This window comes from Haliotis rufescens, unplaced genomic scaffold (genome assembly GCF_023055435.1).
Source record: "Haliotis rufescens isolate VD_foot unplaced genomic scaffold, xgHalRufe1.0.p SCAF_7, whole genome shotgun sequence".
NCBI classification, from domain to species: Eukaryota; Metazoa; Mollusca; class Gastropoda; order Lepetellida; family Haliotidae; genus Haliotis; species Haliotis rufescens.
Window position 1 is genome coordinate 20,335,865 of NW_025964361.1, and position 25,252 is coordinate 20,361,116.

General features: G+C 43.9%; 1 protein-coding gene and 1 long non-coding RNA gene across 2 annotated transcripts in view; one reads left to right on the forward strand and one right to left on the reverse strand.

Annotated features, from left to right (window-relative positions):
- The window catches only part of LOC124139815 (serine/threonine-protein phosphatase with EF-hands 2-like), a 101,516-nt gene extending 89,174 nt beyond the window's left edge, over positions 1 to 12,342 (reverse strand). The window contains exon 1 of the mRNA XM_048387650.1: positions 12,083 to 12,342. The gene's annotated coding sequence lies outside the window, so the exon portion shown is untranslated. The remainder of the gene's footprint in view (positions 1 to 12,082) is intronic.
- On the forward strand, positions 603 to 25,038 carry LOC124139817. The gene is made up of 3 exons (XR_006861817.2): positions 603 to 707; positions 5,352 to 5,428; positions 23,873 to 25,038. It is a non-coding gene; the product is annotated as an uncharacterized LOC124139817 (long non-coding RNA).
- The last annotated feature ends 214 nt before the right edge of the window (positions 25,039 to 25,252 follow it).

Sequence of the window (25,252 nt, forward strand, 5' to 3'; positions counted from 1 at the left end):
CCTTTAGTAGAGACCCCTGGGCTTGACGTTCCTAAGAACGAAAACATGGTGTCTGCATCGAATATCAATCCTAACCGTTACGCTGATGTATATCCTATTAATGTGTTGTAATGGATAATATTAGAGTGAACAATAACAAATGATCTACTTCAACTGTGGTGAAGATCTACTTCAACTGTGGTGAAGATCTACTTCAACTGTGGTGAAGATCTACTTCAACTGTGGTGAAGATCTGTAGGGAGTATTTAGCTCAGAGAGAAAGCTCAGAAACTTTGAAAAAATTTCAATCGAAGAACTGGACAGAACACTAGTGAAACGAGAACCCAGGAAGGCGATTATTACTAGAAAGTCACTCTGGTAGCCTGTCGACATGGTAATCAACAACACCTTGCACATGCAAGACATTTAAGATATAGAATTTTTTCGAGGAAGTGGATGCAAGGAATCATCAAAAACTATCAAAGGCATGGGAAAAGAAGTGAACAAGGACTGTCACATCATGTGCTCTTTTATCATTACTTTGGGGGTGTATTTTGGTAGGGGTAGATGTCAACCTTAATACTGGAACGGGTCGCCCAAACACACCATTTTGACATGTGAAAAGCATGCATCTTGTCTCTGACTTTATTATATAACGCCATGTCATAGAAGTTTAAAGACACAGTTGATCTTTCACTTCGTGAGACCTGTCTAGGAGAAAGGCTTTTGTGAGTATAATATAGTGTTATTTTAAGGATAAATATGTGGAATGGTTTCTTCCTGTTTAATTGTAAATAAGGGTTGGTTTGCCAAAAAGATTGTCCGTCATGGAAATGTAGCCTCTTATATATACTGAACCGCAAAAGAAACATCACCATGGATAGATATATGAGAAACCTTATTTGTCCAAACACTGTAAACACTTTGAGACATATTAAAAAGATGAAACTTGGCAAAACTGATCATCAAGATTGAAATTAAAGTCTCAAATGTTCTAAAAGTGAAACACAACACCAGTCTCTATGAAAATGGCATCACAAGTCAGTATCTCAGGTGTCCGCCATGTGCATTGATGACTGCCGTGCAACATCGATACATGGAATGGATGAGGCGGTTGATGAAGGCCATAGGCACTTGAGCCCACACTCCGAGGAACGCCTGACGCAGTTCAGCTGCAGTTGTCGTCCTTGGTTGGACGTCGTTCAGCCGTCTTTTTATCTCGTCTCACAGGTGCTCAGTGGGATTTAAATCGGGGACTGTGGGCAAGCCACTGCATGGTTCTGATGCCATTCTGCTGGAGGAAGTCTCTTGTTGCTCTCGCAGTGTGGGCGTTATCATGCTGAAACTCCTGGTTGCAGCGACGTGCCAAATGAGGTATGGTGTGTGGTCTCAAGACTTGATTGATGTACCGAGCTGCTGTGACACCATTGCACCTCCCTGGACCTATGTTCTGGAAGACCACAGTGCCAACCCTCTGTGCAAGACAGATTCCACCCCACACCATGATGCTCAGACCACCCCACGAGTCTCTCTCAACAACACAAGCATCCGAATAACGTTCCCCACGGCTTCGCCAGACTCTCTCTTTTATCTGCTGTTGAGATACAGTAATGGCACTTGTCTGAGAAGATGACGTGGTGTCAGAATGGGTCCTCGGTGTGGCCTGTGACAGTGGAGGTGTCTGCTCGTCAATCGTCGACGCACGGTGTCCGCACTAATGTGTCTCTGGTATGTCCAGATGGTCTGTCGGGCAGTTTCCGCTGCAGTAACAAAGCGATCTTGAAGATGCAGTCGCAGAATCTGACAATCCTGACGTCGGGTGGTGACCCTTGGTCTTTCATTACGTATTTGGTCATCTGTAGTGTTGTGGTCTGGTACCGTTGCTGGAGCCTGGAGCCTGGAGCCTGGAGCCTGGAGCCTGGAGCCTGGACCCTGGACTTGAAATGCATTGGCTACTTGCCGGGCCATTTGTCCAGCTTGCAATCGTCCAAGGGCTTGGTGTCGCTGATTTCTTGTCAATCTTGGCATGTGGTAGCAATTCAATAACAAATGAATGTTATCCGATCTGGGTAGATTTGTATAGGGCAAGAAATGGGGGAACGCATGTGCATTTCAATTTGCACGGAACAGTAGGAACAGTGTCTGTAGTGACTATACTGCTTGTCTGTGTAAAACAAAGGAGAACTCTCAACACTTATATTTTGTAATACATGTATACTGAACTGCAAAAGAAACATCACCCCACGTAACATTGCATGAAAAGTTGTCATTTAAATATCTGGGTAATTTTTGTCAGTTTCTAAAATTTAAATAAAATTTGATGATAAAAAAACAAAGGCGGATGACAATAAAAACCGATCACCCAAACGCATCACCACAACGGCCATGGTAACCCGATGAACTCGAGTTCTGTGCAAATTGAAATGCACATGCGTTTTTTCAAATATTTATCCATGGTATATCTATCCAGTATATTATCAATGACAAGTCATGCCGAGATGTTCTGCCACACACTGTGGAACATCCTATACTGGTCCATGATGTACTTACTGACTTCTTTAGGGATATTAACTTACATGACATTTTGAAGTGTGTGCCGATTCTTGAGACAGCTACCATCAAAGGTTTTCATGTTCAAAATCATGCAAGAAACAGTTCCATGTTTCAAATACCTGTGCCTGTTATGACCAGCTGCTGTGCCAAGCCAGTACGACTTTTGCGTGTGTTTGCATTCCCGACACTGCAATATCATAACAAGGCAATAGAATGCTGCCATCACACTTCGTTAGACTGTGAATCCAGTTTTCTTGGAAACACACAGTTTAGATAGTCAATTTCTACTTGGAAACATATAGTTTAGGTAGTCAATTGATAAATGTCATTAAGTGGGTGTATAATTTCATATTGGCCTTGTTATAGGTCTCGGCTTGAAGCAGGCAGTATTTGCTGGAAGCACAATAGTATGACTTGACCTTGAATCTGTAACATGGCGACTATGAAAACACCAATGTAATAACTTAATATCATTGACATTCAGAAAAGTCTATACTTTACATTGTATAATATTATGCTAACATTTCATTGATCTCTTCTCACAACCATTAAGTAGCAACAGCTGTTAACAAAGAAGTTGAAAGAAATATCATTACAGACCTTCAATAAAATGATTATAAATAATCCGTTCTTTTTAATTCATGTATTGTGAAAAATATGTGTATAAACTTACGAAAGTGTGAAAATGTAAACAAGGTTGATAATCTGCCTCTTGCTTGCTGGGGCTGACGGGTAGAACACTAGAGTACCTGTTTCTGACAAGTATCAAACTTAATTTAGCAAATGTTAAAACTATCCTAATAACTTCTCTTTTCTTATACTGTATAAGAATCTGAAGAATGACAATATCATCTCAAAGACAACGTGAAACAAATTTCAATTTCTGTTATCTAACCTCAGTGGTAAGTTTGACAATATGTGACAATTTGGTCTGGATGACAGTTATCTTTAAGAGGCATACTGTTATATTTACTAGTATGAGAAACTGAGATGCAGGAGAATAGTTTACAGCCAGACACCTCCAGCCTTCCACAATCTAGCCCAAAGATAATGTTTGTTACTTCCACAATCTTTATTATTATTTATGCTTACAGCATGAATATGGATGGGTTTTTAATTCATCTTATGAAATAACATATCTATTATTTTATCCAATAGGTATGAATGGTTTTCAGACATAGCATCATGTAATTTGGATTGAGTTTAGCCAATCCTATGAAGGTGATACATCCTGCCCCATCAAAACCAGAAACCAAGAGCATAAAACTTCCACCATCAAATCAGACAGTAATTAAATCAGCTACTCAGACCATATCAGCACCAGCCCCAATCACAACATGAACTGGGACAATGTCCACACCCTCTCCAACAATCTTCATGACTTTCACTTAAAGAAACAGAAACACTGTCCACATTGGCCTCCACAAGCCATTAGTCAACAGACCAAGGCCATTTCATCCCATCCACCTACTTTGAACTCATTAAGCAATAATCACCCAGCCTTAATATACTTAATCCTGTTTTATTGGCTTCCTCCTTATGTGTTCTCTGTCCATCGTATTTGTTCCAGTATTATCCTTCTGTTATCATTACTTAACCTACTCATGTTAATCTCTCTCATGAATGCAATTGTTGCTACTGTTAAACCTCTATTGTTAATCCTCCATTGTTAATCCTCCACCTACAATATATATTCTGCACCAAGTTTATCATTCAGCCTTATCTTGACAACAGTATAAGGATCTATACTGAAACGTTGGCAAAAGAGTAAAATAAAGAAGTTCTTATCCATACATTTGTAAATCCTACGTTATATATGCATTGCTCTGCTGGTTGAAACTTAGGAGGATTTCCTGTCCAATAGTTTCTGTTTTCTGTACCAAAACCATGTTTTATTTTGACCGAGAGTTGAGGTCGATTTGTGCTGAATACTAAAATGTTTCTTTGTGCACTAGGTTGGATGAACATGCTGTGTATCTTGGTAGTTTCTTTGTAGCCGTTTCAAGGGAAAAGTGTGACCACACAGTGCTGGAATATTTTTCTTCTATTTTGTTGGTCTGCCATGGCCAGGTGTATAGCTAACAAAACTTATCTGTTCTTGTTCACAAATTTTATTTAGAGTTATCTAACTTCCTAGGTTAGTTGAGTCCTTGAAACAGAGTCCCTTTGTACCTGACCTGTTGTACCTGACCCGTTATTGGTACTTGAGTACCCGTCCTAGCCATAGTGCTTGCCAAGGACAGGTTAAATATGTTGAATGAAAAAATGTTTGACAGAAATACAACCTTTCATTTCAAAATAAACATACATCTAAAACAATTAGAATTGATTAATTTAAAGGTGTATAGGACTTTGAGATTGATTCTGTTGATTTACAAAAAACAATTTTATGATTTTATTTCTGTTTGGAGTACACAACCAGTAAGTTTACAGAATATAGTTCACATGCAATCTTAAATACATACAAGTTTCAGTGTATATCGATGGATAATAACAAATAAAACTATTCCAGTGTCAGGATGCTAAGACATCTTCGTTGGATTGTGCAAGTTCGTGGGTTTACACGAATTGGTGGTGACAAAGTGACCAAAATTTCATGAACTGTGTGTATTTACATTGTGAATATGATATATTTCTGTCGATGTAATATGAATTGGTTATTTCTTGTTTGATGTGTTGGAAATTTGGAATGGAGTCGGAAATGTTTGATTTGAATATGTTTTGCTTTGTTACAGTTATAACATGATTTGATACATCATTTCGTTTTTGTTGATATCCTAATAAAATTGTCAATTTTGAAAATTCTACTTCTGTTTCAGCTTTGTCTTTGACCCATTTTGCAAGGTTGTTCCAGACATGTTTTACAATTTCACACTCAAAGAACATGTGCATTAAGGTTTGTTTTACTCATTTGCAAAAATTGCAAAGAAATTATTCTTTATATCACATTTTGAACAGTAACTCGTTTGTTGGTATAATTCTATGAATAGTACTGTATTGGAACCATTTTTGTTTTGAGGACACATTATATCTGTGGGGGCTATGATTAATCATTTGCCAATCTTTTTCCGTCATGTTAAGGCCAAGATCTAGTTCCTATCTCTGAATGTAGTATTGGGATAGCATTTTGTTGGAAACCTTATGTAATATATTCTATATCTCCCCCCCCCCCCCCCCCCTCCACTAAGTTTCCAAGGAAATATGGTATTAAGGGCAGATGTTACTTGTCTTTGATCTAAGATCTAGAAAATTTCCACTCTCGTCTATCAAATCATTTACAAGATTAATACCTTTTCCCCGAGTAATGTTTATAATATACCGGAGTGTTCCTGAATTTATATTCGTATTTTGCCATATTTAAAAGGTTGTGATAATATATCTTTTTCCTCTTTGATGGAATTTCCCTTTTTTTTCTATTAAGCTTCCCCATGCGCACAGAACATCTTTCCAAGAATGCATTGGTTCTATCATTAATAACCTTTTCCGAAATGTAGAATTGGCATTTTTGTGCAGAAATTCAACTTGTGTTGGGAATATATACTCAACAACAAAAGTTCCTGTGACACCAATATTTTAGTATATTTCGGTAAAGTTCGGTTTTCAATATTGTAGTACATGTGTGGAATCAAGTAAAAAAACTGCAACTGCTACAGAAAAGCAAGCATTCCATGCAAAAGTTGACTTTTATGCAAGCCCCATGCATTTCACTACCCAAGAATCGGTATAAAAACATGTGCGTTAACAGGATTCCATATGCATTCTATAGCATCGTGCTGACAACAACCACTCAGAAAAACAACAAAATTACGCAATTATTCAACATCACGAAATACCACGCCTGTCCGAAAATGTGTGTCTGTGAGCCATTGGTATGCTTGAAGCAGGATCGAGTCAACGTGATGTTGCAAGACAATTTAACGTCCACAGAAACACAATTTGGTGTTTATAGCAGCGTTGGCAACAGATGAATGCAGTCAGAGACCATCCTCGGAGTGGCAGGCCACGCGTAACCAATAATCAAAAAGACACCAGATTCGAACAACACACCTACAAAATCGATTCCAGCCAGCAACAGTGGCAAAAAGCATCCCTGGCCTTCGACGAATATCTTCACAAACCGTACGTCGTCGCCTCAGATGTGTAGGGATTGTCGCCAGAAGATCCGCCAGACGTCCCATTTTGACAGGAAACCACCGTCAAGCACATCTACAGTGGCGCAGACAGCTTCTACGCTGGACAGCCATGCAGTGGGGACGAGTTCTATTCACTGAAGAGTCTCGTTTTCACCTCCGCCACAGCAGCGGACGGATTCGAGTGTATCAACGTCGAGGTGAATGTTACGTCAATCATTGTGTCATGGAAGAAGATCGGTTCCGGGCGGCAGCGTTATGGTATGGGATGGGATTACAGCAAGACGGAGGACCCGTTTGATAGTGGTAGAGGGAAATCTCAATGGACAGTGCTACCGCGACGAGATCATCGGCCCTGTTGTTCTACCGCTTTTGCGTTGTCATGGCCCAGGCATTACCTTTCAACATGACAACGCCCGGCCTCATATTGCTCTACTTGTTCAGGATTCTCTTCAACAGACAATGTGAATGTCATCCCCTGGCCGGCTCGCTCCCCTGATCTCTCACCAATCGAGCGCATGTGGGATGAGATGGATCGGCGCCTTCGACGTCAACCACGTGTTCCACAGACACAACTTTGCATTAAATCTTATTCAGTGTCACAGGAACTTTTGTTGTTCAGTATATATATTAATCAAAAGAGTGGTAAGTTTAGAGTGTGGATGTGAATGGAACAAATGTTTAATCCAAGATATCTTTTGGGCATTGACTGTATTTTCAATATCGGGCACTCTTATACCTCCCTCTTAAGGTTTTATTATAATATTTCTACTGATTTTGTCTGGTTTATTTTTCCACATAAAATGAAAACACAGCGTTTCCAGTTCTTCTATAAATCTTTCACTTGGATTAGGTAGGGTTGAGAAAAGATGGGTTAGTTTACGTAAAATAAGACTTTTTAGTACAGTAATTCTACCTAATGGGGTCAGGTCACGTGCTAACCAAGAGTTCATGATGATTTTTTCTAGTTTTAAGTTTGCCTTTGCCTTTTTTAAGTTTGCCTGAAGCAAAACCATTAACTAAAACATTAGATATTGTGATAGAAGGTTGTTATTCAGTGCTTAACTGAAGGTCCAAAGTTAAAAATAAAGTCCTAGCTTTTTGGATGAAAATTCAATCTACTGAATCGAACGTCTTTTCAAAGTCTATAAGTAATAACAATCCTGGGAATGTTGTGGTGTGCTTAGTTTTAGAATATTAAGGTCTTTAAACATATCATCTAGGTCTACTCTTCTCTCGGTCTGTTTAGTGTGCAACTGTTAGTAATAACTTCGTTGATGATATCGTTTGTTTCAGTTATGGTATGTCCATTCTTTGTTTCTAGCTTATTTATAGCCTTATTCAGTTCCTTTTTTCTAAGGATAAGAAGTATTCTGTTGTTTTTTTGCCCATTTCTCTTCATTCTGCCCGAGATCACATGATTATTCCTTCTATTTTTATGTTATTTAATCTTTCCAGTTCAGTGTTTACCTCTTTAAAGTTTCTTTAGCATTTCATTTTTTATTTCTATATCCTTTTGAGGTATCTAGATTGATTTGCAATACTTCTGTATGTTTTTGTAAGTCGTTTTCTTTCTGTTCTCGCTTTCCTTTCCTTTCCTTTCCGAGGAGTATTTGATAGTTTGATGTTCTGGAAGACCACAGGGCCGACCCTCTGTGCAAGACCAATTCCACCCCACACCATGATGCTCAGACCCCCCTATGAGTCTCTCTCAACACAAGCACCCGAATAACGTTCCCCCACATGGTCGCCAGACTCTCTCTCTTTTATCTGCTGTTGAGATACAGTAACGGCTCTCGTCTGAGAAGAGGACTCTTCTCCACTGCTGGTAGCGCCAATGCTGGTGCTGTGTTGCCCACTGAAGACGGTCCCGGTGATGACGTGGTGTCAGAATGGGTCCTCGGTGTGGCTTGTGACAGTGGAGGTGTCTGCTCATCAAATGTCAACGCACGGTGTCCGCACTAATGTGTCACTGGTGTGTCTTCCTGGTCTGTCGGGCAGTTTCCGCGGCAGTAACAAAGTGATCTTGAAGATGCTGTCGCACAATCTGACGATCCTGACCCTGGAGGTTGACCCTTGGTCTCATGTGGGTTGTCATTTCTCATTGAGAGCCTGATGCAGCTTCTGCTGTGATGAACAAGCTTATCCAGTCCATACCAAAGTAACATGTGGATATTGTTGGTTCCAGTGTGAGGTCTGGCATTATCATGCTGGAATTATGTACCCTTTGTCTTAAACAAATGGATGTAAGGACATATGGTGTGTAGGCAGTGATACCCACTGCCCACAGTCTCCTGGTTCCTGATTGTTGAGCACCTACAACCCACTGCCCACAGTCTCCTGGTTCCTGATTGTTGAGCACCTAGGACCCACTGCCAACAGCCTGCTGGTTCCTGATTGTTGAGCTCCTACAACCCACTGCCCACAGCCTGCTGGTTCCTGATTGTTGGCCACCTAGGACCCACTGCCCACAGTCTCCTGGTTCCTGATTGTTGAGCACCTACAACCCACTGCCCACAGCCTGCTGGTTCCTGATTGTTGGCCACCAAGGACCCACTGCCCACAGCCTGCTGGTTCCTGTTTGTTGGCCACCTAGGACCCACTGTCCAGTCTCCTGGTTCCTTATTGTTGGCCACCTAGGACCCACTGCCCACAGCTTGCTGGTTCCTGATTGTTGAGCACCTAGGACCCACTGCCCACAGCCTGCTGGTTCATGATTGTTGAGCACCTACAACCCACTGCCCACAGCCTGCTGGTTCATGATTGTTGAGCACCTACAACCCACTGCCCACAGCCTGCTGGTTTATGATTGTTGAGCACCTACAACCCACTGCCCACAGTCTCCTGGTTCCTGATTGTTGAGCACCTACAACCCACTGCCCACAGCCTGCTGGTTCCTGATTGTTGGCCACCAAGGACCCACTGCCCACAGCCTGCTGGTTCCTGTTTGTTGGCCACCTAGGACCCACTGCCCACAGCTTGCTGGTTCCTGATTGTTGAGCACCTAGGACCCACTGCCCACAGCCTGCTGGTTCATGATTGTTGAGCACCTACAACCCACTGCCCACAGCCTGCTGGTTCATGATTGTTGAGCACCTACAACCCACTGCCCACAGCCTGCTGGTTCATGATTGTTGAGCACCTACAACCCACTGCCCACAGTCTCCTGGTTCCTGATTGTTGGCCACCTAGGACCCACTGTCTACAGTCTCCTGGTTCCTGATTGTTGGCCACCTAGGACCCACTGCCCACAGCCTGCTGGTTCCTGATTGTTGGCCACCTAGGACCCACTGCCCAGTCTCCTGGTACCTGATTGTTGGCCACCTAGGACCCACTGCCCAGTCTCCTGGTACCTGATTGTTGGCCACCTAGGACCCACTGCCAAGTCTCCTGGTTCCTGATTGTTGGCCACCTAGGACCCACTGCCCAGTCTCCTGGTTCCTGATTGTTGGCCACCTAGGACCCACTGCCCACAGCCTGCTGGTTCCTGATTGTTGGCCACCTAGGACCCACTGCCCACAGTCTCCTGGTTCCTGATTGTTGGCCACCTAGGACCCATTCCCCACAGCCTGCTGGTTCCTGATTGTTGGCCACCTAGGACCCACTGCCCAGTCTCCTGGTTCCTGATTGTTGGCCACCTAGGACCCACTGCCCACAGTCTCCTGGTTCCTGATTGTTGGCCACCTAGGACCCACTGCCCAGTCTCCTGGTTCCTGATTGTTGGCCACCTAGGACCCACTGCCCACAGCCTGCTGGTTCCTGATTGTTGGCCACCTAGGACCCACTGCCCACAGTCTCCTGGTTCCTGATTGTTGGCCACCTAGGACCCACTGCCCACAGCCTGCTGGTTCCTGATTGTTGGCCATCTATGACCCACTGCCCACAGCCTGCTGGTTCCTGATTGTTGGCCACCTAGGACCCACTGCCCAGTCTCCTGGTTCCTGATTGTTGGCCACCTAGGACCCACTGCCCAGTCTCCTGGTTCCTGATTGTGTGGCCACCTAGGACCCACTGCCTACAGTCTCCTGGTTCCTGATTGTTGAACACCTAGGACCCACTGCCAAGTCCGAGGAGTATTTTATAGTTTGATGTTCTGCATTTGCTTCTGATGATGTCCCTGTCAGGAAGTGATTACAGTGTAAGCAGATACTGGTCATCATTGGGCATTGTGACATGTGGTCTACCCACTTTTGGCTTGTCTGATGTCTGACCTATCTGTACTGCTGCATCAGTAACGGCAACACAAGGCCGGTACTGCATAGGTGTGGGTTGCTTCCATTCATATCATACCTATCAGCTGGTTCTGATATTTTTGTCAATATGAATACTTGATGGTACCACCATACCTTGTTATACTCCCAGTTCATGTGCAATTCAAGCATTTTTGTAGTCATGGTTTAGAAATTCTAATTCTTAATGCATTTCACAGTTGAATGATCAGACAACAGTGTGGTTGTATGGGGGTAAATGGTTCTGGTACTGGTTACGTTAAATTGTACTTGTTTTGGACCATTCTATTTTCAATTTGATACAGCTACTTTTGGCCATCTGTAATAATCACATTGCATCACAAACAGAAAATACCACTCAGCTACTGGCATGATAAACTCATTATTTACATTGCACAGAAATAAATGTAACTGTATTGTAATGATCGATATTTATATTCAGTTTGGCAAACTGTCAAGGATTCTGATTGCACATTAAATAGTTGGCGTCATGAGCATCCTCTCCTAATAACTGCCTCCGAGATACATGTAAACTTGCAGGGCACTAATCATTACACACAACCCTAATTCCTTGTCTGTTGTTGTTGCAGCTCAGTACTAAACTGTATGCAAGGAACTATCAATGGCATAAAGCATCCAGGATTCTTACACACAAATATTCTCTTTATTTCCCCAACTGATCTATTGTTGATGTTTTGGTAAATAAGATATAACATATAGACATACCTGTTACCCAAAACAGACCACTACAAGTGATGTTCCTGTGTATATTCAGTCTCTCACAGTGCATGCTACACCCACAAGTCAGTACATCATGGCACATCTCTGTGTGGAGATTACCTCCTGAGTGAAAGTATGGCCTGGATACACTGGTGACATACCATGTACATATATCTTTGTTGATGAAAATTCTAAAAGTTTCAAAACACAAAGATTTGGAATTGAAAAGTACCATTCATGGTAGGCCCAGTAGAAATACAAGATGTGTGTGACCTGAGGTAGTACCAGCTCATGCAGGACAGAGAATCAATATGGACAGGCTAGAAGTGCAGGGGTATATACAACAGACATTTTCAAACCATTTAAGCTGTGAAGGATTGTCAAGATGGTCCTTGTAGAGCCAAACACTGGTGTGAAATACAAGATCAACCGGACATTTTTTATGAAGATTGAAATGGCAAAACTACTGACCTTGAATAGATGTTCAAGAAGAGTGAGTGGCAGCTGCGTTTAACCTTTACATGCAGGCTTTCCTGTTTCACATAACGTGTATCTAATATTGGTGCTGATGTCTTCCCATTAGTCCTGCATGGCTGGCACACGTAGCTTCAAGGACTGGTGCACTGTTGCTGTTCCCACGGAGTCAACATTCGGCTTTCTGTCAGCTGATGAAAACACACCATGTTATTGTTTTAGACTCAGAAATTAAAGGCTAAACCAATGTTTACCGCTAGTTTAATGTATGAATCTCCCAAAATATTTTCAAAAGTTCAAAGTAAATAATGAGATCTTATGTAATAGTATGTTTGCTTTGAATCCTGTCTCATTAGTATTTTTGTTCATGCTGGAAGTATGTTTAATAGTTTTCATTATTAACAGCATTTTAAAATATTTTTGGAACTTTCATGACCTCTTCACAAATTCTTGCTATGGAAAACTTCAGTATGATGTGTGTAGACCACTTCTTCAGGTATTGGGTTCAGTTTGGGTGTAATCAGTTTGCAGAAAAGGTCAGAAAACCCAAGTTCTTGTTTTAAAATAAAGGTATTACAGCCAATGAAGCACATGTTTCAAACAAACAGCAATAATAATATTAAATACAATTTAAGATATATGCACAAAGATATTACGTGATAATGGAGTATTGATGCCACATTCTTTTCTATTTCCTTTCTTAGCTTATAAGGGGTGAGCCTGAATCTGGGATTTGTTCACAATAACATTACAAATATTACTGTTGTAAACAAAAATAAACTTGGCAGCAAAAGAAAGTATAGGTTGAGTTCCATGATCGATAAAAAAATAACAAGAAGAGGTTTTGTTGTAAATTATAATATAATCTAGGGAGGGGTAACAAATGATTGATCAGCCACAGTTTGAATGAAATTGTGCTCTCTCAGGTAATGTAAGCTCAAGGTAAACAATGGTGGGGTAAGGAATTTCATTTTCAAAAGTTGTCAGAAATGTCACCAAAAAATTGTCGGACACACTACAAGTTTATTGTCGACACAGTTGCCTTCAATAGTGTGTATGACCTCCAGCTGCCTCAATGCATGCTGTGACACGCCACTCATCGGTGACGTCAGTCTCCTGATGATGTGGACTGGAATCCGTTGACACTCGTCTCTCAGGGCCTGCTGCAATTCTTGTCTGTTGACGGGAGGCTGATGGCGTGCTCTAATCTGTCTGTCAAGATGATCCCACAGATGTTCAATAGGATTCATATCGGGTGAGTGGGCAGGCCAGGGCAAAACGTCAACGTTCTGCTGGTTTAGAAAGTTTCGAGTCAGTCTTGCAGTATGGGGCCTGGCATTGCGGTGTTGAAACAATGTCCCCTGCTGTTGCTTTTGTAAGAACCGAAGCACAACTGGCTGCAACACTTGGTCTCTGTACTGCACAGCATTCAGGTTTCCCTGTATAATCACCAAATCAGTCTTCTGATCTCCACAAATACCGCCCCACACCATGACACCTCCCCCGCCGAATGGATGGACCTCTCAAATACACGCCGGAGCCAAATGTTCCCCTCTGCGTTGATAAACTCGTTCTCTGCCGTCATTTCAAAACAAGTTAAACAGACTTTCATCAGTAAACAGCACTCGACGCCAATTTCTCACTTGCCAGCGTCGAAACTGCCTCGCCCATCGCAGTCTCAGGCGTCGATGTTGAGCAGTCAGTACCATTCCTCGGAAAGGACGATACACTCAGATTCCAGCAGCATGAAGTCATAGTAGTACTGTATGTTGGCTAATGGGATGTCCCAACGCTAATGCTGCCGTCGCTGTCGCCCTTATGAATCTGTTTCGCAGGTGAAGGAGCCGTATCTGACCGTCTTCCAGTGGTGTTGTCACTCGGGGTCGTCTGGTTCTAGGCCTGTCCTGTCTCCTCCCTGTCTGCCTGTACCGTTGAATCAGCCTGGCTACTGTCAATGGTGTACAGCCAAACCTTCTGGCAATTTGGACCTGTGTTGCCCCCATTTCGGCCATACCGATGGCTCTCTCTCTCTGCTCCTGTGACAGTCGTGGCATTTCTTTTGTGTCCTTTCAGCACGTGTGGTTATACCCTGCAGACGAACACATTTATACAGCTAACATGCACGTGCAGTTTATGCCATAGGCGGGGAACCTGTTTCACCATTTTTTTTGTCACCGCAAGAGCGCCGTCAAAGGTGGCGCGTTCGGGTGAGGTGTTTTTGGGTACATGTTCCTGGGCAGTCATATTCCCAATACCCACTTTCCACTAGTTATCGCTGTTTTTTAGGAAAATTACAAATTGCCAACCTTTATTTCTTTTGCCGCTTAGTTTATTTATTAATCTTGTTGTAAACATATACTCAACAACAACAGTTCCTGTGACACCAATATTTTAGTGTATTTTTCAAACAAGTGAAGTTTGGTTTTCAATATTGTAGTACATGTATGGAATCAAGTCCCAAAAACGCAACTGAAAAACTACAGAAAAACATGCATTCCATGCAAAAAAAGCCCCATGCTTTTCATTACCCAAGAATGTGTATAAAAACGTGCGTTAAAGGGATTCCATATACATTGTACTGACAACAACCACTCAGCAATTGTTCAACATCATGAAATGCCACGCCTGTCCGAAAATGAGCGCTTGCGAGCCATTGGTATGCTTGAAGCAGGATCGAGTCAACGTGATGTTTCAAGACAATTTAACGTCCACAGAAACACCATATGGTGTTTCTGGCAACGTTGGCAACAGATGAATGCAGTCAGAGACCATCCTCGGGGTGGCAGGCCATGCGTAACCAATAATCAAAAAGACAACTGGATTCGAACAACACACCTACAAAATCGATTCCAGTCAGCAACAGTGACTGCAAGAAGCATCCCTGGCCTTCAATAAATATCTTCACAAACCTTACTTGCCGCATCAGATGTGCAGGGATTGTCACCGGAAGACCCGCCAGACGTCCCATTTTGACAGGAAACCACCGTCAAGCACGTCTACAGTGGTGCAGACAGCGTCTACGCTGGACGGCCATGCAGTGGGGACCAGTTCTATTCACTGAAGAGTCTCGTTTTCACCTCAGCCACAGCAGTGGACGGATTCGAGTGAACAGACGTCGAGGTGAACGTTACATCAGTCACTGTGTCATGGAAGAAGATCGGTTCGGAGGCGGCAGCGTTATGGTATGGGGTGGGATTACAGCAAGACAGAGGACCCGTTTGATAGTGGTGGAGGGAAATCTCAATGGACAGCGCTTCCGCGATGAGATCATCGGCCCTGTTGTTCTACCGTTTTTGCGTTGTCATGGCCCAGGCATTACCTTTCAACATGACAACGCCCGGCCTCATATTGCTCGACTTGTTCAGGATTCTCTTCAACAAAACAACGTGAATGTCATCCCATGGCCGGCCTGCTCCTTTGATCTCTCACCAATCGAGTACATGTGGGATGAGATGGATTGGCGCCTTCGACGTCAACCATATGTTCCACAGACACTCCAGGAACTTCGAAACATGCTCCAGCAGATATGGACAGATATCCCACAGGACTTTGTGCGACGCCTGGTCCATTCTATGAGACGAAGATGTGTTGCTTGCATCGCAACCAGAGGTGGACACACGCTATTGAATTGTAAATTGACATTTTGGCATGTTCATGTTTTTTTATGAAATCATGTATTTTCTGAAGTCAGTAAGGCAAATTAAACCATTTGAACACTTACAGGAGTCTTTCATCTGTTGCAAACCGAAATTGTTTCAGATTTGGTAAAGAACATAACTTTGAATTAAATTGTATTCAATGTCACAGGAACTTTTTTTGTTCAGTATATTTAGGAATCATCTTCTAAACAAACTCAAAGGTCTCAGATGCTAAATATTGAAAAGATGTTTAGCAACACTTTGGGATTCAGTTTTATTCATGCCAATAACAAAAGAAAAAAAGAAAAACAGTTTGTCAAAATTTGTAATGCAAACTCGATGAATCTTCTCATTGAGAAACCAAAAGGTCTGGAGTGTTGAATTCTTATGAAGGTGGCACTTAAAGGTGAACTCTTTCTTGACCACGATATAAGGATCTATTCCGAAATGTCACATCATAAAAGAGTAAAGTTGTCGTCCAAGATATATCTAGCATACTTTACTTTACGTCTTTACTGTATCTGTATACTGTGGAGGAAGCAGTACGAATACCATGTGTACACTGTGGGGGGGGTGCAGTGAGAATACCATGTGTATACTGTGGGGAAGCAGTGTGAATACCGTGTGTATACTGTGGGGGAAGCAGTGTGAATAAAATGAGAATACCATGTGTATACTGTGGGGGAAGCAGTGTGAATACCGTGTGTATACTGTGGGGGGGGGGGGGGGGGGGGGGGAGCAGTGTGAATACCATGTGTATACTGTGGGGTATACTATGTGTATACTGTGGGGGAAACAATGTGAATACAGTGTGAATACCATGTGTATATTGTGGGGTATACTATGTGTATACTGTGGGGGAAGCAGTGTGAATACAGTGTGAATACCTTGTGTATACTGTGGGAGAAGCAGTGTGAATACCATGTGTATACTGGGGGAAGCAGTGTGAATACCGTGTGTATACTGTTGGGGAAGCAGTGTGAATACCGTGTATATACTGTGGGGGGTGCAGTGAGAATACTGTGTGTATACTGTGGGGGGTGCAGTGAGAATACTGTGTGTATACTGTGGGGGGTGCAGTGAGAATACTGTGTGTATACTGTGGGGGGTGCAGTGAGAATACTGTGTGTATACTGTGGGGGAAGCAGTGAGAATACCATGTGTATACTGTGGGGGAAGCAGTGTGAATACAGTGTGAATACCTTGTGTATACTGTGGGGGGTGCAGTGAGAATACCATGTGTATACTGGGGGAAGCAGTGTGAATACCGTGTGTATACTGTTGGGGAAGCAGTGTGAATACCGTGTATATACTGTGGGGGGGTGCAGTGAGAATACTGTGGGGGGGTGCAGTGAGAATACTGTGTGTATACTGTGGGAGGTGCAGTGAGAATACTGTGTGTATACTGTGGGGGGTGCAGTGAGAATACCATGTGTATACTGTGGGGGGTGCAGTGAGAATACCATGTGTATACTATGGGGGAAGCAGTGTGAATACCTTGTGTATACTGTGGGGGGAGCAGTGTGAATACCGTGTGTATACTCTGGGGGGTGCAGTGAGAATACTGTGTGTATACTGTGGGGGGAGCAGTGTGAATACCGTCAGTATACTGTCAGGGGAGCATTGTGAAAACCTTGTGTATACTGTTGGGGGTGCAGTGAGAATACCGTGTGTATACTGTGGGGGGGGTGCAGTGTGAATACCGTGTGTATACTGTGGGGGAAGCAGTGTTAATACCATGTGTATACTGTGGGGGAAGCAGTGTTAATACCATGTGTATACTGTGTCTACACTATGGGGGAAGCAGTGTGAATACCATGTGTATACTGTGTCTACACTATGGGGGAAGCAGTGTGAATACCATGTGTATACTGTTGGGGGTGCAGTGAGAATACCATGTGTATACTTTGTCTACACTATGGGGGAAGCAGTGTGAATACCATGTGTATACTGTTGGGGGTGCAGTGAGAATACTGTGTGTATACTTTGGGGGGGTGCAGTGTGAATACTGTGTGTATACTGTGGAGGAAGCAGTACGAATACCATGTGTATACTGTGGGGGAAGCAGTGTTAATACCATGTGTATACTGTGTCTACACTATGGGGGAAGCAGTGTGAATACCATGTGTATACTGTGTCTACACTATGGGGGAAGCAGTGTGAATACCATGTGTATACTGTTGGGGGTGCAGTGAGAATACCATGTGTATACTGTGTCTACACTATGGGGGAAGCAGTGTGAATACCATGTGTATACTGTTGGGGGTGCAGTGAGAATACTGTGTGTATACTTCTGGGGGGTGCAGTGTGAATACTGTGTGTATACTGTGGAGGAAGCAGTACGAATACCATGTGTATACTGTGGGGGAAGTAGTGTTAATACCATGTTTACACTGTGGGGGGAGCAATGTGAATACCATGTGTATACTGTGGGGGAAGCAGTGTGAATACCATGTGTATACTGTGGGGGAAGCAGTGTGAATACCATGTGTATACTGTGGGGGAAGCAGTGTGAATACAATGTATATACTGGGGGGGAAGCAGTGTGAATACCATGTGTATACTATGGGGGAAGCAGTGTGAATACAATGTATATACTGGGGGGGAAGCAGTGTGAATACCATGTGTATACTGTGGGGGGTGCAGTGAGAAGACCATGTGTATACTGTAGGGGGAGCAGTGTGCAAACCTTGTGTATACTGTGGGGGAAGCAGTGTGAATACCATGTGTATACTGTGGGGGAGCAGTGTGCAAACCTTGTGTATACTGTGGGGGGAGCAGTGTGCAAACCTTGTGTATACTGTGGGGGGAGCAGTGGGAAAACTCTGTGTATACTGTGGGGGGGGGGGGGGGAGCATTGCGTATACTGTGTGTATACTGTGGGGGGGAGGAGTACGAATACCGTGTGTACACTGGGGGGGGGGGGGGGGAGCAGTATGAATACTGTGTGTATACTGTGGGGGGAGCAGTGGGCATCCCACACCAACATGCATTTCGTGTGTACACATTTGGCAGTCTGCCAGACATTATAGTTTCATACTGAGGAATTTGAGCTGGAAACTTGGTTGAAACATCAGTTGCATTGACACCAGAAGGAAGAGCTGTAGGTATGCTAGAGAGGTCTTGCGCAATAAGTTCAAGTGTAATTTCCTGGTTAATGAGCTGGTAAGGGCAACTGGCAGCAAGTGAGGCAGCAATAATACAACAGCAGCTCCATTGTCGCCTTCCTCGACTCACCACTTGATGACAAGTAGGCCTGCATCACAAGGAGTAATGGTCACCATGGGCAGGCTGTAATGTATCTCTGAGTAGGAGAGGGATCATTCATCCAACTCCAGAAGCAGCATAATTGTCCATGGTAATAAATAGATGACAAGGTAGAACATCATTAACGAAAATGACGCCAAGAAATAAAATGAACAAAATAAGGTTCCTCATTAAATTGTCAGTTTGTAATAATCCACAATACATCTTGTTTGTTCATTCAGAATTAATTTAGAAAACAATTAGAGGTATCTCCTTAACCCTGACAATGTTAACTGACATGTAAGGGTTCATCAAGCAGAAAAAAGAAATGAAATCTATGTTGTTGTCAGGTGTATGTACTTGGCATTCACATTCACAATTCTAGGACAAAAGTATCACTATGTTTTTCAACTGTTGTGATACTATTGCAGTAGTAAAAATGCATTCAGTTATCACCCCATCTCTGAGGCTAAATTATCTGTCATGAAACACTATAAAGGATTACAGTAAGTTGTTTCCTTCATACAAATACAATCAGTTTTGGTGCTCCACAGTGGTATATGTGATGCATACAAATACAATCAGTTACGGAGCTCCACAGTGGTATATGTGATGCATACAAATACAATCAGTTACGGAGCTCCTCAGTGGTATATGTGATGCATACAAATACAATCAGTTACGGAGCTCCTCTGTGGTATATGTGATGCATACAAATACAATCAGTTATGGAGCTCCGCAGTGGTATATGTGATGCATACAAATACAATAAATTATTGAGGTCAGTCAATATGAGATACTTACAAATAAGATCAGTTTTAGAGCCAATATTTCTTTGTTTTGGGTCAAAGTCCAACATGTCAATTTGACCCCACCTAGGACTACACAGCCCTTCACCTATACTAGATATGAAAATATTCTTCCTGTTGGGATCTCATGTTCTCCTGGAAATATATTTAGCTCATCTGACTCAAGTCAAGTGAGCTTATGTTGTTTGTCGTTAGTCCATCCGGTTGTCCATTGTCCATTTCACATATCCACATTTCCTTGAAACTTCAAGGCCTATGGTGCTGAAACTTGATATGAAATATCCCAGTTATGGTCTCAAATTGGCTCACAGAATTCCGATCTGATGTTTAACATCATCATCACTACCTCTTCATATTGCAGGTGAGCTTCAGGGCCAGTTTTTTTCTGAACATTCAGATCTAGTTAATCTTCAGACGGACAAAAAAACATCTATGCTGGAGCGTGTGTGCTGTTTGTGACTTGATGCTAGAGTGTGTGTGCTGTTTGTGACTTGATGCTGGAGTGTGTGTGCTGTTTGTGACTTGATGCTGGAGTGTGTGTACTGTTTGTGACTTGATGCTAGAGCGTGTGTGCTGTTTGTGACTTGATGCTAGAGCGTGTGTGCTGTTTGTGACTTGATGCTGGAGTGTGTGTGCTGTTTGTGACTTGATGCTGGAGTGTGTGTACTGTTTGTGACTTGATGCTGGAGTGTGTGTACTGTTTGTGACTTGATGCTAGAGCGTGTGTGCTGTTTGTGACTTGATGCTGGAGTGTGTGTGCTGTTTGTGACTTGATACTGGAGTGTGTGTACTGTTTGTGACTTGATGCTGGGGTGTGTGTACTGTTTGTGACTTGATGCTGGAGCATGTGTGCTGTTTGTGACTTGATGCTGGAGTGTGTGTACTGTTTGTGACTTGATGCTGGAGCGTGTGTACTGTTTGTGACTTGATGCTGGAGTGTGTGTACTGTTTGTGACTTGATGCTGGAGCGTGTGTACTGTTTGTGACTTGATGCTAGAGCGTGTGTGCTGTTTGTGACTTGATGCTGGAGCATGTGTGCTGTTTGTGACTTGATGCTGGAGCGTGTGTACTGTTTGTGACTTGATGCTGGAGCGTGTGTACTGTTTGTGACTTGATGCTGGAGTGTGTGTACTGTTTGTGACTTGATGCTGGAGTGTGTGTACTGTTTGTGACTTGATGCTGGAGTGTGTGTACTGTTTGTGACTTGATGCTGGAGTGTGTGTACTGTTTGTGACTTGATGCTGGAGATGTACGAGTGGTCATGTACAGCAGAGGCACAGGCCAAGTGACTATTGATTGTCTCCAGGCTCATTCTGTGACAGGGCAGATGAAATCTTCAGTTCATCTTTGCCTGAATTTCTGCTTGTATTAATCTGTCCTGAACCCTTGACTGACTTGGTGTCGCTCAGCGGGATTGTAATCAATCAGTTCATCAAGATCATTTCATGGCTATGAATCTGAAATGGATTAGGTGAACTTCCATGTGTAAAAGGTTATCCTGACAGGGGACAGGGAATTTATTTTGGAAATGGGGATGGATCTGGTGGTTGGGGGGGGGGGTGGAATCTGCTTGCTTAACATGGGATGGAGGGATGGTGGCAGTGATGGGACATGGGATAGAGGGATGGTTGCAGTGATGGGACATGGGATGGAGGGATGGTTGCAGTGATGGGACATGGGATGGAGGAATGGTGGCAGTGATGGGACATGGGATGGTGGCAGTGATGGGACATGGGATGAAGGGATGGTGTTAGTGATGGGATGAAGGGATGGTGGCAGTGACTGGACATGGGATGGAGGGATGGTGTTAGTGATGGGACATGGGATGGAGGGATGGTGGCAGTGATGGGACATTGGATGGTGGCAGTGATGGGACATGGGATGGAGGGATGGTGGCAGTGATGGGACATGGGATGGAGGGATGGTGTTAGTGATGGGACATGGGATGCAGGGATGGTGGCAGTGATGGGACATGGGATGAAGGGATGGTGGCAGTGATGGGACATGGGATGGAGGGATGGTGGCAGTGATGGGACATGGGATGGAGGGATGGTGGCAGTGATGGGACATGGGATGAAGGGATGGTGGCAGTGATAGGACATGGGATGAAGGGATGGTGGCAGTGATGGGACATGGGATGGAGGGATGGTGGCAGTGATGGGACATGGGATGAAAGGATGGTGGCAGTGATAGGACATGGGATGGAGGGATGGTGGCAGTGATGGGACATGGGATGGAGGGATGGTGGCAGTGATGGGACATGGGATGAAGGGATGGTGGCAGTGATTGGACATGGGATGGAGGGATGGTGTTAGTGATGGGACATGGGATGGAGGGATGGTGGTAGTGATGGGAGATGGGATGGAGGGATGGTGTTAGTGATGGGACATGGGATGAAGGGATGGTGGCAGTGATGGGACATGGGATGGTGGCAGTGATGGGACATGGGATGAAGGGATGGTGGCAGTGATGGGACATGGGATGGAGGGATGGTGGCAGTGATGGGACATGGGATGAAGGGATGGTGTTAGTGATGGGACATGGGATGGAGGGATGGTGGCAGTGATGGGACATGGGATGGAGGGATGGTGGCAGTGATGAGACATGGGATGGAGGGATGGTGGCAGTGATGGGACATGGGATGGAGGGATGGTGGCAGTGATGGGACATGGGATGGAGGGATGGTTGCAGTGATGGGACATGGGATGAAGGGATGGTGGCAGTGATGGGACATGGGATGGAGGGATGGTGGCAGTGATGAGACATGGGATGGAGGGATGGTGTTAGTGATGGGACATGGGATGGAGGGATGGTGGCAGTGATGAGACATGGGATGGAGGGATGGTGGCAGTGATGGGACATGGGATGGAGGGATGGTGGCAGTGATGGGACATGGGATGGAGGGATGGTGGCAGTGATGGGACATGGGATAGAGGGATGGTTGCAGTGATGGGACATGGGATGGAGGGATGGTTGCAGTGATGGGACATGGGATGAAAGGATGGTGGCAGTGATGGGACATGGGATGGAGATGGGGTGGCAGTGATGGGACATGGGATGAAGGGATGGTGGCAGTGATGGGACATGGGATGAAGGGATGGTGGCAGTGATGGGACATGGGATGGTGGCAGTGATGAGACATGGGATGGAGGGATGGTGGCAGTGATGGGACATGGGATGGTGGCAGTGATGGGACATGGGATGGAGGGATGGTGGCAGTGATGGGACATGGGATGGAGGGATGGTGGCAGTGATGGGACATGGGATGGGACATGGGATGGTGGCAGTGATGAGACATGGGATGGAGGGATGGTGGCAGTGATGGGACATGGGATGAAGGGATGGTGGCAGTGATGGGACATGGGATGGAGGGATGGTTGCAGTGATGGGACATGGGATGAAGGGATGGTGGCAGTGATGAGACATGGGATGAAGGGATGGTGGTTGTGATGGGACATGGGATGGAGGGATGGTTGCAGTGATGGGACATGGGATGAAGGGATGGTGGCAGTGATGAGACATGGGATGAAGGGATGGTGGCAGTGATGGGACATGGGATGGAGGGATGGTTGCAGTGATGAGACATGGGATGGAGGGATGGTGGCAGTGATGGGACATGGGATGAAGGGATGGTGGTTGTGATGGGACATGGGATGAAGGGATGGTGGTTGTGATTAGACATGGGATGGAGGGATGGTGGCAGTGATGGGACATGGGATAAAGGGATGGTGGTAGTGATGGGACATGGGATGGAGGGATGGTGGCAGTGATGGGACATTGGATGGTGGCAGTGATGGGACATTGGATGGAGGGATGGTGGCAGTGATGGGACATGGGATGGAAGGATGGTGTTAGTGATGGGACATTGGATGGAGGGATGGTGGCAGTGATGGGACATGGGATGGAGGGATGGTGGCAGTGAAAGACACCTGACACCGCAAGTTAACATAATATCATTCAAACAAATGTTTTCTATCAATTTTCAATTTGTTTTAGTTGTTTAACAATGTCAGATTGAAACATAAATTCATTGTGGTAGTATCACTTAGGCTATATGTGGTTCCATGTGTCCTTCAGTTTTATACCATCCACAGCCAGAAGCCAGTCTACATGACACTGTGACGGCCGGAAGCCAGCCTACATGACACTGTTACGGCTAGAAGCCAGTCTATATGACACTGTGACGGCCGGAAGCCAGTCTATATGACACTGTGACGGCCGGAAGCCAGCCTACATGACACTGTGACGGCCGGAAGCCAGCCTACAAGACACTGTGACGGCCGGAAGCCAGTCTACATGACACTGTGACGGCCGGAAGCCAGTCTACATGACACTGTGACGGCCGGAAGCCAGTCTACATGACACTGTGACGGCCGGAAGCCAGCCTATACCATACCAAACAATGAACAAATCTTAACACGAATGCATGTGTTAGCTTAAATTTTTATTAAAAATTATTAAAATTGAACTTAATAAAGTTTTAAAGTTATTATTTAAATCATGTGATAAACATTACTGTCATACACATTTATAAACAGTAGGATTTGACCTTGCACATGGTGTATGACATGAAGTAGCAAAGATGTTTTACAGGCTTGTGATTTCCTGTATGAATGTAGGCTTCATCTCTCACCAGTCACGGGGAACTCGGTGTCATAGCACTGAAGCTTCTGGCTGACTGGTTTGGTTTTGTAATTTCATTTGCAAGAGTATGTCTGTGGGTAGCCCTTCAGTCAAAAAATACAAAGTTGAAAAAAAGGACAAAAGTATGCAATATTAACAGTCAAATGTTAGGAAAAGACGTCATGAGAAAAGAAAGAACAATGTGTATGAAAGAACGTCAGTGAGCACAAAAGGACATTTACAATAAAGAACGTCAGTGAGCACCAAAGGACGTTTACAATAAAGAACGCCAGATGGCGCTGCAATTTGTAAAACATTCTGAGTATAATCGGCTAGTTCTGCCGTGTATATGACAACTGCATGACGAGGTTGAAAATGTATTACTTCATTCCTTATGCACTCACTGTCTGTATGTATAATGTATACATTGTGTGTATATACATATTGCATTTAAGCATCTTCACCGGTCAAGGGCCGTTTCATAAATATAGTATACTGTGTAATCTGACATCTACCTCTTTGTACATGTATTTTGTAAACAACCTTCAATAAACACTCATTGAATGTAACCTTTTCTAAATACTGGCATTCCAACAGTCACATATGTGTTGAACATGCTACTTCAAGCTTAAATATTCAAACTATCTCAAACAATTTTATGTTAAAGGGGCACTGATCTAAAGCAATTCCCCGGGACTGGTTGTTGCCTTTGTTTTTGTTTTTTCCTGTGAGTACCCTGTGACGAAGTTTTGATAAGTCACTTGCTGGGTAATTGTGCGATTTTCATTTACACTATTTTGACTTGCAACAAAAAGTAAATATTTCTCCTGAGGATTGCTTATTTTATCATG